Source organism: Cherax quadricarinatus, chromosome 100 (assembly GCF_038502225.1).
Source record: "Cherax quadricarinatus isolate ZL_2023a chromosome 100, ASM3850222v1, whole genome shotgun sequence".
In the NCBI taxonomy this organism is placed as follows: Eukaryota; Metazoa; Arthropoda; class Malacostraca; order Decapoda; family Parastacidae; genus Cherax; species Cherax quadricarinatus.
In genome coordinates this window covers 3,984,559-4,001,997 of record NC_091391.1, presented here as the reverse complement: position 1 = coordinate 4,001,997, position 17,439 = coordinate 3,984,559, and positions in this window count along the sequence as shown.

Below are 17,439 nucleotides of genomic sequence, written 5' to 3'. Positions count from 1 at the left end.
CAGTCCACTAACTCCCAGGATATGACCCACACCAGTCCACTAACACCCAGGATGTGACCCACACCAGTCCACTAACACCCAGAATGTGACCCACACCAGTCCACTAACACCCAGGATGTGACCCACACCAGTCCACTAACACCCAGGATGTGACCCACACCAGTCCACTAACTCCCAGGATGTGACCCACACCAGTCCACTAACACCCAGGATGTGACCCACACCAGTCCACTAACACCCAGGATGTGACCCACACCAGTCCACTAACACCCAGGATGCGACCCACACCAGTCCACTAACACCCAGGATGTGACCCGCACCAGTCCACTAACACCCAGGATGTGACCCACACCAGTCCACTAACACCCAGGATGTGACCCACACCAGTCCACTAACACCCAGGATGCGACCCACACCAGTCCACTAACACCCAGGATGCGACCCACACCAGTCCACTAACACCCAGGATGTGACCCACACCAGTCCACTAACACCCAGGATGTGACCCACACCAGTCCACTAACACCCAGGATGTGACCCACACCAGTCCACTAACACCCAGGATGTGACCCACACCAGTCCACTAACACCCAGGATGTGACCCACACCAGTCCACTAACACCCAGGATGTGACCCACACCAGTCCACTAACACCCAGGATGTGACCCACACCAGTCCACTAACACCCAGGATGTGACCCACACCAGTCCACTAACACCCAGGATGTGACCCACACCAGTCCACTAACACCCAGGATGTGACCCACACCAGTCCACTAACACCCAGGATGTGACCCACACCAGTCCACTAACACCCAGGATGTGGCCCACACCAGTCCACTAACACCCAGGATGTGACCCACACCAGTCCACTAACACCCAGGATGCGACCCACACCAGTCCACTAACACCCAGGATGTGACCCACACCAGTCCACTAACACCCAGGATGCGACCCACACCAGTCCACTAACACCCAGGATGTGACCCACACCAGTCCACTAACACCCAGGATGTGACCCACACCAGTCCACTAACACCCAGGATGTGACCCACACCAGTCCACTAACACCCAGGATGCGACCCACACCAGTCCACTAACACCCAGGATGCCACCCACACCAGTCCACTAACACCCAGGATGCGACCCACACCAGTCCACTAACACCCAGGATGTGACCCGCACCAGCCAGGATGTGACCCACACCAGTCCACTAACACCCAGGATGTGACCCACACCAGTCCACTAACACCCAGGATGCGACCCACACCAGTCCACTAACACCCAGGATGTGGCCCACACCAGTCCACTAACACCCAGGATGCGACCCACACCAGTCCACTAACACCCAGGATGCGACCCATACCAGTCCACTAACACCCAGGATGCCACCCACACCAGTCCACTAACACCCAGGATGCGACCCACACCAGTCCACTAACACCCAGGATGTGACCCACACCAGTCCACTAACACCCAGGATGTGACCCACACCAGTCCACTAACACCCAGGATGCGACCCACACCAGTCCACTAACACCCAGGATGCCACCCACACCAGTCCACTAACACCCAGGATGCGACCCACACCAGTCCACTAACACCCAGGATGTGACCCACACCAGTCCACTAACACCCAGGATGTGACCCACACCAGTCCACTAACACCCAGGATGTGACCCACACCAGTCCACTAACACCCAGGATGTGACCCACACCAGTCCACTAACACCCAGGATGTGACCCACACCAGTCCACTAACTCCCAGGATGTGACCCACACCAGTCCACTAACACCCAGGATGCGACCCACACCAGTCCACTAACACCCAGGATGTGACCCACACCAGTCCACTAACACCCAGGATGCGACCCACACCAGTCCACTAACACCCAGGATGCGACTCACACCAGTCCACTAACACCCAGATACCCATTATAACTGATGGGTGAACATGGTCAACCGGTGTAAAGAATCACGATGTTTCCACTCTTGCCGGGAATCGAACCCGGACGCCTCACCGTGAAGCGAGAGTTTTAGCCACCAGGCTACTAGGAAGACAGGAAGACGAAGGAGCAGCAGGAACACAGTAGCTAAGTAAGTTTATTCAGGTATACATAAATAAGTAAGTTTATTCAGGTATACACAAATAAGTAAGTTTATTCAGGTATACACAAATAAGTAATTTATTCAGGTATACACAAATAAATAAGTTTATTCAGGTATACACAAATAAATAAGTTTATTCAGGTATACACAAGTAAGTAAGTTTATTCAGGTATACACAAGTAAGTAAGTTTATTCAGGTATACACAAATAAATGAGTTTATTCAGGTATACACAAATAAGTAAGTTTATTCAGGTATACACCAATAAGTTAGTTTATTCAGGTATACACAAATAAGTAAGAAAGTTTATTCAGGTATACACAAATAAGTAAGAAAGTTTATTCAGGTATACACAAATAAATAAGTTTATTCAGGTATACACAAATAAGTAAGTTTATTCAGGTATACACAAATAAATGAGTTTATTCAGGTATACACAAATAAGTAAGTTTATTCAGGTATACATAAATAAGTAAGTTTATTCAGGTATACACAAATAAGTAAGAAAGTTTATTCAGGTTTACACAAATAAGTAAGTTTATTCAGGTATACACAAATAAGTAAGAAAGTTTATTCAGGTATACACAAATAAGTAAGTTTATTCAGGTATACACAAATAAGTAAGTTTATTCAGGTATACACAAATAAGTAAGTTTATTCAGTTGTACACAAATAAGTAAGAAAGTTTTTTCAGGTATACACAAATAAGTAAGTTTATTCATGTATACACAAATAAGTAAGTTTATTCAGGTATACACAAATAAGTAAGAAAGTATATTCAGGTATACACAAATAAATAAGTTTATTCAGGTATACACAAATAAGTAAGAAAGTTTATTCAGGTATACACAAATAAGTAAGTTTATTCAGGTATACACAAATAAGTAAGTTTATTCAGGTATACACAAATAAGTAAGAAAGTTTATTCAGGTATACGCAAATAAGTAAGTTTATTCAGGTATACACAAATAAGTAAGTTTATTCAGGTATACACAAATAAGTAAGTTTATTCAGGTATACACAAATAAGTAAGTTTATTCAGGTATACACAAATAAGTAAGTTTATTCAGGTATACACAAATAAGTAAGTTTATTCAGGTATACACAAATAAGTAAGTTTATTCCGGTATACACAAATAAGTAAGTTTATTCAGGTATACACAAATAAGTAAGTTTATTCAGGTATACACAAGTAAGTAAGTAAGTTTATTCAGGTATACACAAATAAGTAAGTTTATTCAGGTATACACAAATAAGTAAGTAAGTTTATTCAGGTATACACAAATAAGTAAGTAAGTTTATTCAGGTATACACAAATAAGTAAGTTTATTCAGGTATACACAAATACAGTTACATAGAATTATCATACATAGCAGCATATGTGTAGAGAACCTGGGATAACCCAAAAAAGTCAGTCAGAGTGACTTATTTCCACTGGGTCCTGATTTTCATTAAGAGTATTAACTCAGTATAACTCAATAAAGCCACTCTGGCCTAACCTAGCAGTAAGTAGGTACCTTGGTGTTAGTCACCTAACACCTGCTGCCAGTGTTCACCCAGTAGTAAATAGGTACTTGGGTGTTAGTCACCTTACCCCTGCTGTCAGTGTTCACCCAGCAGTAAGTAGGTACCTTGGTGTTAGTCACCTAACACCTGCTGCCAGTGTTCACCCAGTAGTAAATAGGTACTTGGGTGTTAGTCACCTTACCCCTGCTGTCAGTGTTCACCCAGCAGTAAGTAGGTACCTTGGTGTTAGTCACCTAACACCTGCTGCCAGTGTTCACCCAGCAGTAAGTAGGTACTTGGGTGTTAGTCACCTTACACCTGCTGTCAGTGTTCACCCAGCAGTAAGTAGGTACCTGGGTGTTAGTCACCTAACACCTGCTGCCAGTGTTCACCCAGCACTAAGTAGGTACTTGGGTGTTAGTCACCTTACACCTGCTGTCAGTGTTCACCCAGCAGTAAGTAGGTTCCTGGGTGTTAGTCACCTAACACCTGCTGCCAGTGTTCACCCAGCAGTAAGTAGGTACTTGGGTGTTAGTCACCTTACACCTGCTGTCAGTGTTCACCCAGCAGTAAGTAGGTACCTGGGTGTTAGTCACCTAACACCTGCTGCCAGTGTTCATCTAGCAGTAAGTAGGTACTTGGGTGTTAGTCACCTTACACCTGCTGTCAGTGTTCACCCAGCAGTAAGTAGGTACCTGGGTGTTAGTCACCTAACACCTGCTGCCAGTGTTCACCTAGCAGTAAGTAGGTACCTGGGTGTTAGTCATCTAATATCTGCTGGCAGTGTTCACCTAACAGTAAGTAGGTACCTGGGTGTTAGTCACCTTACACCTGCTGCCAGTGTTCACCAAGCAGTAAGTAGGTACCTGGGTGTTAGTCACCTTACACCTGCTGTCAGTGTTCACCCAGCAGTAAGTAGGTACCTGGGTGTTAGTTACCTTACACCTGCTGTCTGTGTTCACCTAGCAGTAAGTAGGTTCCTGGGTGTTAGTCACCTTACACCTGCTGTCAGTGTTCACCCAGCAGTAAGTAGGTACCTGGGTGTTAGTCACCTTACACCTCCTGCCAGTGTTCAACTAGCAGTAAGTAGGAACCTAGGTGTTAGTCACCTTACACCTGCTGTCACTGTTCACCTAGCAGTAAGTAGGTACCTGGGTGTTAGTCACCTTACACCTGCTGTCACTGTTCACCTAGCAGTAAGTAGGTACCTGGGTGTTAGTCACCTTACACCTGCTGTCCCTGTTCACCTAGAGGTAAGTAGGTGCCTGGGTGTTAGTCACCTTACACCTGCTGTCACTGTTCACCTAGCAGTAAGTAGGTACCTGGGTATTAGTCACCTTACACCTGTTGTCCCTGTTCACCTAGCAGTAAGTAGGTACTTGGGTGTTAGTCACCTTACACCTGCTGTCAGTGTTCACCCAGCAGTAAGTAGGTACCTGGGTGTTAGTCACCTAACACCTGCTGCCAGTGTTCACCTAGCAGTAAGTAGGTACCTGGGTATTAGTCACCTTACACCTGCTGTCCCTGTTCACCCAGCAGTAAGTAGGTACTTGGGTGTTAGTCACCTTACACCTGCTGTCAGTGTTCACCCAGCAGTAAGTAGGTACTTGGGTGTTAGTCACCTTACACCTGCTGTCCCTGTTCACCTAGGAGTATGCAGGTACCTGGGTGTTAGTCACCTTACACCTACTGTCACTGTTCACCTAGCAGTAAGTAGGTACCTGAGTGTTAGTCACCTTACACCTGCTGTCCCTGTTCACCTAGCAGTAAGTAGGTACCTGGGTGTTAGTCACCTTACACCTGCTGTCCCTTTTCACCCAGAAGTAAGTAGGTACCTGGGTGTTAGTCACCTTACACCTGCTGTCACTGTTCACCTAGCAGTAAGTAGGTACCTGGGTATTAGTCACCTTACACCTGCTGTCCCTGTTCACCTAGCAGTAAGTAGGTACTTGGGTATTAGTCACCTTACACCTACTGTCAGTGTTCACCTAGCAGTAAGTAGGTACCTGGGTGTTAGTCACCTTACACCTACTGTCAGTGTTCACCTAGCAGTAAGTAGGTACCTGGGTGTTAGTCACCTTACACCTGCTGTCCCTGTTCACCTAGCAGTAAGTAGGTACCTGGGTGTTAGTCACCTTACACCTACTGTCTAGCCATGGGTGTTAGTCACCTTACACCTACTGTCCCTGTTCACCTAGCAGTAAGTAGGTACCTGTCACCTTACACCTACTGTCAGTGTTCACCTAGCAGTAAGTAGGTAACTGGGTGTGTTAGTCACCTTACACCTACTGTCCCTGTTCACCTAGCAGTAAGTAGGTACCTGGGTGTTAGTCACCTTACACCTACTGTCCCTGTTCACCTAGCAGTAAGTAGGTACCTGGGTGTTAGTCACCTTACACCTACTGTCCCTGTTCACCTAGCAGTAAGTAGGTACCTGGGTGCTAGTCACCTTACACCTACTGTCAGTGTTCACCTAGCAGTAAGTAGGTAACTGGGTGTTAGTCACCTTACACCTACTGTCAGTGTTCACCTAGCAGTAAGTAGGTACCTGGGTGTTAGTCACCTTACACCTGCTGTCCCTGTTCACCTAGCAGTAAGTAGGTACCTGGGTGTTAGTCACCTTACACCTACTGTCCCTGTTCACCTAGCAGTAAGTAGGTACCTGGGTGTTAGTCACCTTACACCTACTGTCCCTGTTCACCTAGCAGTAAGTAGGTACCTGGGTGTTAGTCACCTTACACCTACTGTCCCTGTTCACCTAGCAGTAAGTAGGTACCTGGGTGTTAGTCACCTTACACCTACTGTCCCTGTTCACCTAGCAGTAAGTAGGTACCTGGGTGTTAGTTACCTTACACCTGCTGTTCCTGTTTACCTAGCAGTAAGTAGGTACCTGGGTGTTAGTCACCTTACACCTACTGTCCCTGTTCACCTAGCAGTAAGTAGGTACCTGGGTATTAGTCACCTTACACCTGCTGTCCCTGCTCACCTAGCAGTAAGTAGGTAACTTGGTGCTAGTCACCTTACACCTACTGTCACTGTTCACCTAGCAGTAAGTAGGTACCTGGGTGTTAGTCACCTTACACCTGCTGTCCCTGTTCACCTAGCAGTAAGTAGGTACCTGGGTGTTAGTCACCTTTCACCTACTGTCAGTGTTCACCTAGCAGTAAGCAGGTACCTGGGTGTTAGTCACCTTACACCTACTGTCCCTGTTCACCTAGCAGTAAGTAGGTACCTGGGTGTTAGTCACCTTACACCTACTGTCCCTGTTCACCTAGCAGTAAGTAGGTACCTGGGTGTTAGTCACCTTACACCTGCTGTCACTGTTCACCTAGCAGTAAGTAGGTACCTGGGTGTTAGTCACCTTACACCTACTGTCCCTGTTCACCTAGCAGTAAGTAGGTACCTGGGTGTTAGTCACCTTACACCTACTGTCAGTGTTCACCTAGCAGTAAGTAGGTACCTGGGTGTTAGTCACCTTACACCTGCTGTCCCTGTTCACCTAGCAGTAAGTAGGTACCTGGGTGTTAGTCACCTTACACCTACTGTCCCTGTTCACCTAGCAGTAAGTAGGTACCTGGGTGTTAGTCACCTTACACCTACTGTCCCTGTTCACCTAGCAGTAAGTAGGTACCTGGGTGTTAGTCACCTTACACCTGCTGTCCCTGTTCACCTAGCAGTAAGTAGGTACCTGGGTGTTAGTCACCTTACACCTACTGTCCCTGTTCACCTAGCAGTAAGTAGGTACCTGGGTATTAGTCACCTTACACCTGCTGTCCCTGCTCACCTAGCAGTAAGTAGGTAACTTGGTGCTAGTCACCTTACACCTACTGTCACTGTTCACCTAGCAGTAAGTAGGTACCTGGGTGTTAGTCACCTTACACCTGCTGTCCCTGTTCACCTAGCAGTAAGTAGGTACCTGGGTGTTAGTCACCTTTCACCTACTGTCAGTGTTCACCTAGCAGTAAGCAGGTACCTGGGTGTTAGTCACCTTACACCTACTGTCCCTGTTCACCTAGCAGTAAGTAGGTACCTGGGTGTTAGTCACCTTACACCTACTGTCCCTGTTCACCTAGCAGTAAGTAGGTACCTGGGTGTTAGTTACCTTACACCTGCTGTCCCTGTTCACCTAGCAGTAAGTAGGTACCTTGGTGTTAGTCACCTGACACCTACTGTCCCTGTTCACCTAGCAGTAAGTATGCACTTGGGCATTAAGTCACCTTATACCTGCTGTCCCTATTCACCTAGCAGTAAGTAGGTACTTGGGTATTAGTCACCTTACACCTACTGTCAGTGTTCACCTAGCAGTAAGTAGGTACCTGGGTGTTAGTCACCTTACACCTGCTGTCCCTGTTCACCTAGCAGTAAGTAGGTACCTGGGTGTTAGTCACCTTACACCTACTGTCCCTGTTCACCTAGCAGTAAGTAGGTACCTGGGTGTTAGTCACCTTACACCTACTGTCCCTGTTCACCTAGCAGTAAGTAGGTACCTGGGTGTTAGTCACCTTACACCTACTGTCCCTGTTCACCTAGCAGTAAGTAGGTACCTGGGTGTTAGTCACCTTACACCTGCTGTCCCTGTTCACCTAGCAGTAAGTAGGTACCTGGGTGTTAGTCACCTTACACCTACTGTCCCTGTTCACCTAGCAGTAAGTAGGTACCTGGGTGTTAGTCACCTTACACCTGCTGTCAGTGTTCACCTAGCAGTAAGTAGGTACCTGGGTGTTAGTCACCTTACACCTGCTGTCCCTGTTCACCTAGCAGTAAGTAGGTACCTGGGTATTAGTCACCTTACACCTACTGTCCCAGTTCACCTAGCAGTAAGTAGGTACCTGGGTGTTAGTCACCTTACACCTACTGTCCCTGTTCACCTAGCAGTAAGTAGGTACCTGGGTGTTAGTCACCTTACACCTGCTGTCCCTGTTCACCTAGCAGTAAGTAGGTACCTGGGTGTTAGTCACCTTACACCTACTGTCCCTGTTCACCTAGCAGTAAGTAGGTACCTGGGTATTAGTCACCTTACACCTGCTGTCCCTGCTCACCTAGCAGTAAGTAGGTAACTTGGTGCTAGTCACCTTACACCTACTGTCACTGTTCACCTAGCAGTAAGTAGGTACCTGGGTGTTAGTCACCTTACACCTACTGTCCCTGTTCACCTAGCAGTAAGTAGGTACCTGGGTGTTAGTCACCTTACACCTACTGTCAGTGTTCACCTAGCAGTAAGTAGGTACCTGGGTGTTAGTCACCTTACACCTGCTGTCCCTGTTCACCTAGCAGTAAGTAGGTACCTGGGTGTTAGTCACCTTACACCTACTGTCCCTGTTCACCTAGCAGTAAGTAGGTACCTGGGTGTTAGTCACCTTACACCTGCTGTCAGTGTTCACCTAGCAGTAAGTAGGTACCTGGGTGTTAGTCACCTTACACCTGCTGTCCCTGTTCACCTAGCAGTAAGTAGGTACCTGGGTGTTAGTCACCTTACACCTACTGTCCCTGTTCACCTAGCAGTAAGTAGGTACCTGGGTGTTAGTCACCTTACACCTGCTGTCAGTGTTCACCTAGCAGTAAGTAGGTACCTGGGTGTTAGCCACCTTACACCTGCTGTCCCTGTTCACCTAGCAGTAAGTAGGTACCTGGGTATTTGTCACCTTACACCTACTGTCCCTGTTCACCTAGCAGTAAGTAGGTACCTGGGTGTTAGTCACCTTACACCTGCTGTCAGTGTTCACCTAGCAGTAAGTAGGTACCTGGGTGTTAGTCACCTTACACCTGCTGTCAGTGTTCACCTAGCAGTAAGTAGGTACCTGGGTATTAGTCACCTTACACCTACTGTCCCTGTTCACCTAGCAGTAAGTAGGTACCTGGGTGTTAGTCACCTTACACCTGCTGTCAGTGTTCACCTAGCAGTAAGTAGGTACCTGGGTGTTAGTCACCTTACACCTGCTGTCAGTGTTCACCTAGCAGTAAGTAGGTACTTGGGTATTAGTCACCTTACACCTGCTGTCCCTGTTCACCTAGCAGTAAGTAGGTACCTGAGTGTTAGTCACCTTACACCTGCTGTCAGTGTTCACCTAGCAGTAAGTAGGTACCTGGGTGTTAGTCACCTTACACCTGCTGTCAGTGTTCACCTAGCAGTAAGTAGGTACTTGGGTATTAGTCACCTTACACCTGCTGTCCCTGTTCACCTAGCAGTAAGTAGGTACCTGGGTGTTAGTCACCTTACACCTGCTGTCAGTGTTCACCTAGCAGTAAGTAGGTACCTGGGTGTTAGGTAAATTTTTGAAAAGTCTAAAAAAAATTAAAATTTCAAAGAAACAAAAATCTGAATTTGAAAAAAATAGGGAAAAAATCTCGAAAAAAAAATCTTGAAAAAAGTGGAAAAAGTCTGGAAAAAGTATGGAAAGTCTGGGTAAAAAAATATGCCTGAAATAGTCTAAAAAAAAAGTCTAATAAAGAAAATAAGTCTTAAAAACTAAGAGAAATACACCTGGAAAAAAAGTCTGAAAAAAGTCTGGAAAAAAGTCTGGAAAAAAGTCTGAAAAAAGTCTGGAAAAAAGTCTGGAAAAAAGTCTGGAAAAAAGTCTGGAAAAAAGTCTGGAAAAAAGTCTGGAAAAAAGTCTGGAAAAAAGTCTGAAAAAAGTCTGGAAAAAAGTCTGGAAAAAAGTCTGGAAAAAAGTCTGGAAAAAAGTCTGGAAAAAAGTCTGGAAAAAAGTCTGAAAAAAGTCTGGAAAAAAGTCTGGAAAAAAGTCTGGAAAAAAGTCTGGAAAAAAGTCTGGAAAAAAGTCTGGAAAAAAGTCTGGAAAAAAGTCTGGAAAAAAGTCTTGGAAAAAGTCTGGAGAAGAATTTAGAAGAAAATTTAAAACACGTCGAGTATAGATGTGAGAAAACACAACATAGGGCGAAACATCATCGTAAAAATAAAAAAAAAAATCTGACCGCTACACCACACCCATAATAAAAACTAAACACACCCAAACACTGAAAAAAACGATAAAAAAAACACCAGACAGCCTTATTCTTGACATAATGATTAACGAGCGTTTTCTCCCAATTACCAAACAATTTCAACAGTGATTTACATTATCTCGCCAACATGTAATAGGTCAGTTATGAGTAAACGTCTTCTTACGTATCTAATTGTTAACACTAAACACCAGTATATATATATATATATATATATATATATATATATATATATATATATATATATATATATATATATATATATATATATATATATATATATATATATATATATATATATATATATATATATATATATATATATATATATATATGTGTGTGTGTGTGTGTGTGTGTGTGTGTGTGTGTGTGTGTGTGTGTGCACATATACACAGAGGAGTGTCTATCGGTGTATATAAACGGAGGAGTGTATGTCTCTCAGTGTATATACACGGAGGAGTGTATGTCTCTCAGTGTATATAAACGGAGGAGTGAATGTCTCTCAGTGTATATACACGGAGTGTATGTCTCTCAGTGTATATAAACGGAGGAGTGTATGTCTCTCAGTGTATATACACGGAGGAGTGTATGTCTCTCAGTGTATATACACGGAGGAGTGTATGTCTCTCAGTGTATATACACGGAGGAGTGTATGTCTCTCAGTGTATATACACGGAGGAGTGTATGTCTCTCAGTGTATATACACGGAGGAGTGTATGTCTCTCAGTGTATATACACGGAGAAGTGTATGTCTCTCAGTGTATATACACGGAGGAGTGTATGTCTCTCAGTGTATATACACGGAGAAGTGTATGTCTCTCAGTGTATATACACGGAGGAGTGTATGTCTCTCAATGTATATACACGGAGGAGTGTATGTCTCTCAGTGTATATACACGGAGGAGTGTATGTCTCTGTGTATATACACGGAGGAGTGTATGTCTCTCAGTGTATATAAACGGAGGAGTGTATGTCTCTCAGTGTATGTACACGGAGGAGTGTATGTCTCTCAGTGTATATACACGGAGGAGTGTATGTCTCTCAGTGTATATACACGAAGTGTATGTCTCTCAGTGTATATACACGGAGGAGTGTATGTCTCTCAGTGTATATACACGGAGGAGTGTATGTCTCTCAGTGTATATACACGGAGGAGTGTATGTCTCTCAGTGTATATACACGGAGGAGTGTATGTCTCTCAGTGTATATACACGGAGGAGTGTATGTCTCACAGTGTATATACACGGAGGAGTGTATGTCTCTCAGTGTATATACACGGAGTGTATGTCTCTCAGTGTATATACACGGAGGAGTGTATGTCTCTCAGTGTATATACACGGAGGAGTGTATGTCTCTCAGTGTATATACACGGAGGAGTGTATGTCTCTCAGTGTATATACACGGAGGAGTGTATGTCTCTCAGTGTATATACACGGAGGAGTGTATGTCTCTCAGTGTATATACACGAAGTGTATGTCTCTCAGTGTATATACACGGAGGAGTGTATGTCTCTCAGTGTATATACACGGAGGAGTGTATGTCTCTCAGTGTATATACACGGAGGAGTGTATGTCTCTCAGTGTATATACACGGAGGAGTGTATGTCTCTCAGTGTATATACACGGAGGAGTGTATGTCTCTCAGTGTATATACACGGAGGAGTGTATGTCTCTCAGTGTATATACACGGAGGAGTGTATGTCTCTCAGTGTATATACACGGAGGAGTGTATGTCTCTCAGTGTATATACACGGAGGAGTGTATGTCTCACAGTGTATATACACGGAGGAGTGTATGTCTCTCAGTGTATATACACGGAGTGTATGTCTCTCAGTGTATATACACGGAGGAGTGTATGTCTCTCAGTGTATGTACACGGAGGAGTGTATGTCTCTCAGTGTATATACACAGAGAAATGTATGTCTCACAGTGTATATACACGGAGGAGTGTATGTCTCTCAGTGTATATACACGGAGGAGTGTATGTCTCTCAGTGTATATACACAGAGAAGTGTATGTCTCTCAGTGTATATACACGGAGGAGTGTATGTCTCTCAGTGTATATACACGGAGGAGTGTATGTCTCTCAGTGTATATACACGGAGTGTATGTCTCTCAGTGTATATACACGGAGGAGTGTATGTCTCTCAGTGTATATACACGGAGGAGTGTATGTCTCTCAGTGTACATACACGGAGGAGTGTATGTCTCTCAGTGTATATACACGGAGGAGTGTATGTCTCTCAGTGTACATACACGGAGGAGTGTATGTCTCTCAGTGTACATACACGGAGGAGTGTATGTCTCTCAGTGTATGTACACGGAGGAGTGTATGTCTCTCAGTGTACATACACGGAGGAGTGTATGTCTCTCAGTGTATATACACAGAGAAGTGTATGTCTCACAGTGTATATACACGGAGGAGTGTATGTCTCTCAGTGTATATACACGGAGGAGTGTATGTCTCTCAGTGTATATACACGGAGGAGTGTATGTCTCTCAGTGTATATACACGGAGGAGTGTATGTCTCTCAGTGTATATACACGGAGGAGTGTATGTCTCTCAGTGTATATACACGGAGGAGTGTATGTCTCTCAGTGTACATACACGGAGGAGTGTATGTCTCTCAGTGTATATACACGGAGGAGTGTATGTCTCTCAGTGTACATACACGGAGGAGTGTATGTCTCTCAGTGTACATACACGGAGGAGTGTATGTCTCTCAGTGTATGTACACGGAGGAGTGTATGTCTCTCAGTGTACATACACGGAGGAGTGTATGTCTCTCAGTGTACATACACGGAGGAGTGTATGTCTCTCAGTGTATGTACACGGAGGAGTGTATGTCTCTCAGTGTACATACACGGAGGAGTGTATGTCTCTCAGTGTATATACACCGAGGAGTGTATGTCTCTCAGTGTATATACACGGAGGAGTGTATGTCTCTCAGTGTACATACACGGAGGAGTGTATGTCTCTCAGTGTATATACACGGAGAAGTGTATGTCTCTCAGTGTATATACACGGAGGAGTGTATGTCTCTCAGTGTATATACACGGAGGAGTGTATGTCTCTCAGTGTATATACACGGAGAAGTGTATGTCTCTCAGTGTATATACACGGAGGAGTGTATGTCTCTCAGTGTATATACACGGAGGAGTGTATGTCTCTCAGTGTATATACACGGAGGAGTGTATGTCTCTCAGTGTACATACACGGAGGAGTGTATGTCTCTCAGTGTATATACACGGAGGAGTGTATGTCTCTCAGTGTATATACACGGAGGAGTGTATGTCTCTCAGTGTATATACACGGAGGAGTGTATGTCTCTCAGTGTACATACACGGAGGAGTGTATGTCTCTCAGTGTATATACACGGAGAAGTGTATGTCTCTCAGTGTATATACACGGAGAAGTGTATGTCTCTCAGTATACATACACGGAGGAGTGTATGTCTCTCAGTGTATATACACGGAGGAGTGTATGTCTCTCAGTGTACATACACGGAGGAGTGTATGTCTCTCAGTGTATATACACGGAGGAGTGTATGTCTCTTGAGGGGACTGATCACCTCAAATTACATCTTCACATCTAGAGTTTACTCTCTGGAAAAGGACTGATGAACTCGCTTGTTGGAGACACGTTTCTACAATATACCCAAGTGTTGCACAAGTGTTTTATTCACCACTGTTTGGAACACCTGTTATCTAAGTTGCTCTCCCACTGAGGTTATTACTCACAACTCTGGTCACACACAGACGCTTTACCAAATTAGTGGTAAAGCCAGTGTGGGGACATGTGGGTAATTAAGATCTCCACTGTGTGGGACACTGTGGGTAATTAAGATCTCCACTGTGTGGGACACTGTGGGTAATTAAGATCTCCACTGTGTGGGACACTGTGGGTAATTAAGATCTCCACTGTGTGGGACACTGTGGGTAATTAAGATCTCCACTGTGTGGGACACTGTGGGTAATTAAGATCTCCACTGTGTGGGACACTGTGGGTAATTAAGATCTCCACTGTGTGGAACACTGTGGGTAATTAAGATCTCCACTGTGTGGAACACTGTGGGTAATTAAGATCTCCACTGTGTGGGACACTGTGGGTAATTAAGATCTCCACTGTGTGGGACACTGTGGGTAATTAAGATCTCCACTGTGTGGGACACTGTGGGTAATTAAGATCTCCACTGTGTGGGACACTGTGGGTAATTAAGATCTCCACTGTGTGGAACACTGTGGGTAATTAAGATCTCCACTGTGTGGAACACTGTGGGTAATTAAGATCTCCACTGTGTGGAACACTGTGGGTAATTAAGATCTCCACTGTGTGGGACACTGTGGGTAATTAAGATCTCCACTGTGTGGGACACTGTGGGTAATTAAGATCTCCACTGTGTGGAACACTGTGGGTAATTAAGATCTCCACTGTGTGGGACACTGTGGGTAATTAAGATCTCCACTGTGTGGAACACTGTTGGTAATTAAGATCTCCACTGTGTGGGACACTGTGGGTAATAAAGATCTCCACTGTGTGTAACACTGTGGGTAATTAAGATCTCCACTGTGTGGGACACTGTGGGTAATTAAGATCTCCACTGTGTGGAACACTGTGGGTAATAAAGATCTCCACTGTGTGGGACACTGTGGGTAATAAAGATCTCCACTGTGTGGAACACTGTGGGTAATTAAGATCTCCACTGTGTGGGACACTGTGGGTAATAAAGATCTCCACTGTGTGGAACACTGTGGGGAATAAAGATCTCCACTGTTTGGAACACTGTGGGTAATAAAGATCTCCACTGTGTGGAACACTGTGGGTAATTAAGATCTCCACTGTGTGGAACACTGTGGGTAATTAAGATCTCCACTGTGTGGAACACTGTGGGTAATTAAGATCTCCACTGTGTGGAACACTGTGGGTAATTAAGATCTCCACTGTGTGGGACACTGTGGGTAATTAAGATCTCCACTGTGTGGAACACTGTGGGTAATTAAGATCTCCACTGTTTGGAACACTGTGGGTAATAAAGATCTCCACTGTGTGGAACACTGTGGGTAATTAAGATCTCCACTGTGTGGAACACTGTGGGTAATAAAGATCTCCACTGTGTGGAACACTGTGGGTAATAAAGATCTCCACTGTGTGGAACACTGTGGGTAATAAAGATCTCCACTGTGTGGAACACTGTGGGTAATTAAGATCTCCACTGTGTGGAACACTGTGGGTAATTAAGATCTCCACTGTGTGGAACACTGTGGGTAATTAAGATCTCCACTGTGTGGAACACTGTGGGTAATAAAGATCTCCACTGTGTGGAACACTGTGGGTAATAAAGATCTCCACTGTGTGGAACACTGTGGGTAATTAAGATCTCCACTGTGTGGAACACTGTGGGTAATTAAGATCTCCACTGTGTGGAACACTGTGGGTAATTAAGATCTCCACTGTGTGGAACACTGTGGGTAATTAAGATCTCCACTGTGTGGAACACTGTGGGTAATAAAGATCTCCACTGTGTGGAACACTGTGGGTAATTAAGATCTCCACTGTGTGGAACACTGTGGGTAATTAAGATCTCCACTGTGTGGAACACTGTGGGTAATTAAGATCTCCACTGTGTGGAACACTGTGGGTAATAAAGATCTCCACTGTGTGGGACACTGTGGGTAATTAAGATCTCCACTGTGTGGAACACTGTGGGTAATTAAGATCTCCACTGTGTGGGACACTGTGGGTAATTAAGATCTCCACTGTGTGGAACACTGTGGGTAATAAAGATCTCCACTGTGTGGAACACTGTGGGTAATTAAGATCTCCACTGTGTGGGACACTGTGGGTAATTAAGATCTCCACTGTGTGGAACACTGTGGGTAATAAAGATCTCCACTGTGTGGAACACTGTGGGTAATAAAGATCTCCACTGTGTGGGACACTGTGGGTAATTAAGATCTCCACTGTGTGGAACACTGTGGGTAATAAAGATCTCCACTGTGTGGAACACTGTGGGTAATAAAGATCTCCACTGTGTGGAACACTGTGGGTAATAAAGATCTCCACTGTTTGGAACACTGTGGGGAATAAAGATCTCCACTGTGTGGGACACTGTGGGTAATAAAGATCTCCACTGTGTGGGACACTGTGGGTAATAAAGATCTCCACTGTGTGGAACACTGTGGGTAATTAAGATCTCCACTGTGTGGAACACTGTGGGTAATAAAGATCTCCACTGTGTGGGACACTGTGGGTAATAAAGATCTCCACTGTGTGGAACACTGTGGGTAATAAAGATCTCCACTGTGTGGAACACTGTGGGTAATAAAGATCTCCACTGTGTGGAACACTGTGGGGAATAAAGATCTCCACTGTGTGGGACACTGTGGGTAATAAAGATCTCCACTGTGTGGGACACTGTGGGTAATTAAGATCTCCACTGTGTGGAACACTGTGGGTAATAAAGATCTCCACTGTGTGGAACACTGTGGGGAATAAAGATCTCCACTGTGTGGAACACTGTGGGTAATAAAGATCTCCACTGTGTGGGACACTGTGGGTAATAAAGATCTCCACTGTGTGGGACACTGTGGGTAATAAAGATCTCCACTGTGTGGAACACTGTGGATAATAAAGATCTCCACTGTGTGGAACACTGTGGGTAATTAAGATCTCCACTGTGTGGAACACTGTGGGTAATAAAGATCTCCACTGTGTGGGACACTGTGGGTAATAAAGATCTCCACTGTGTGGAACACTGTGGGGAATAAAGATCTCCACTGTGTGGGACACTGTGGGTAATAAAGATCTCCACTGTGTGGGACACTGTGGGTAATAAAGATCTCCACTGTGTGGGACACTGTGGGTAATAA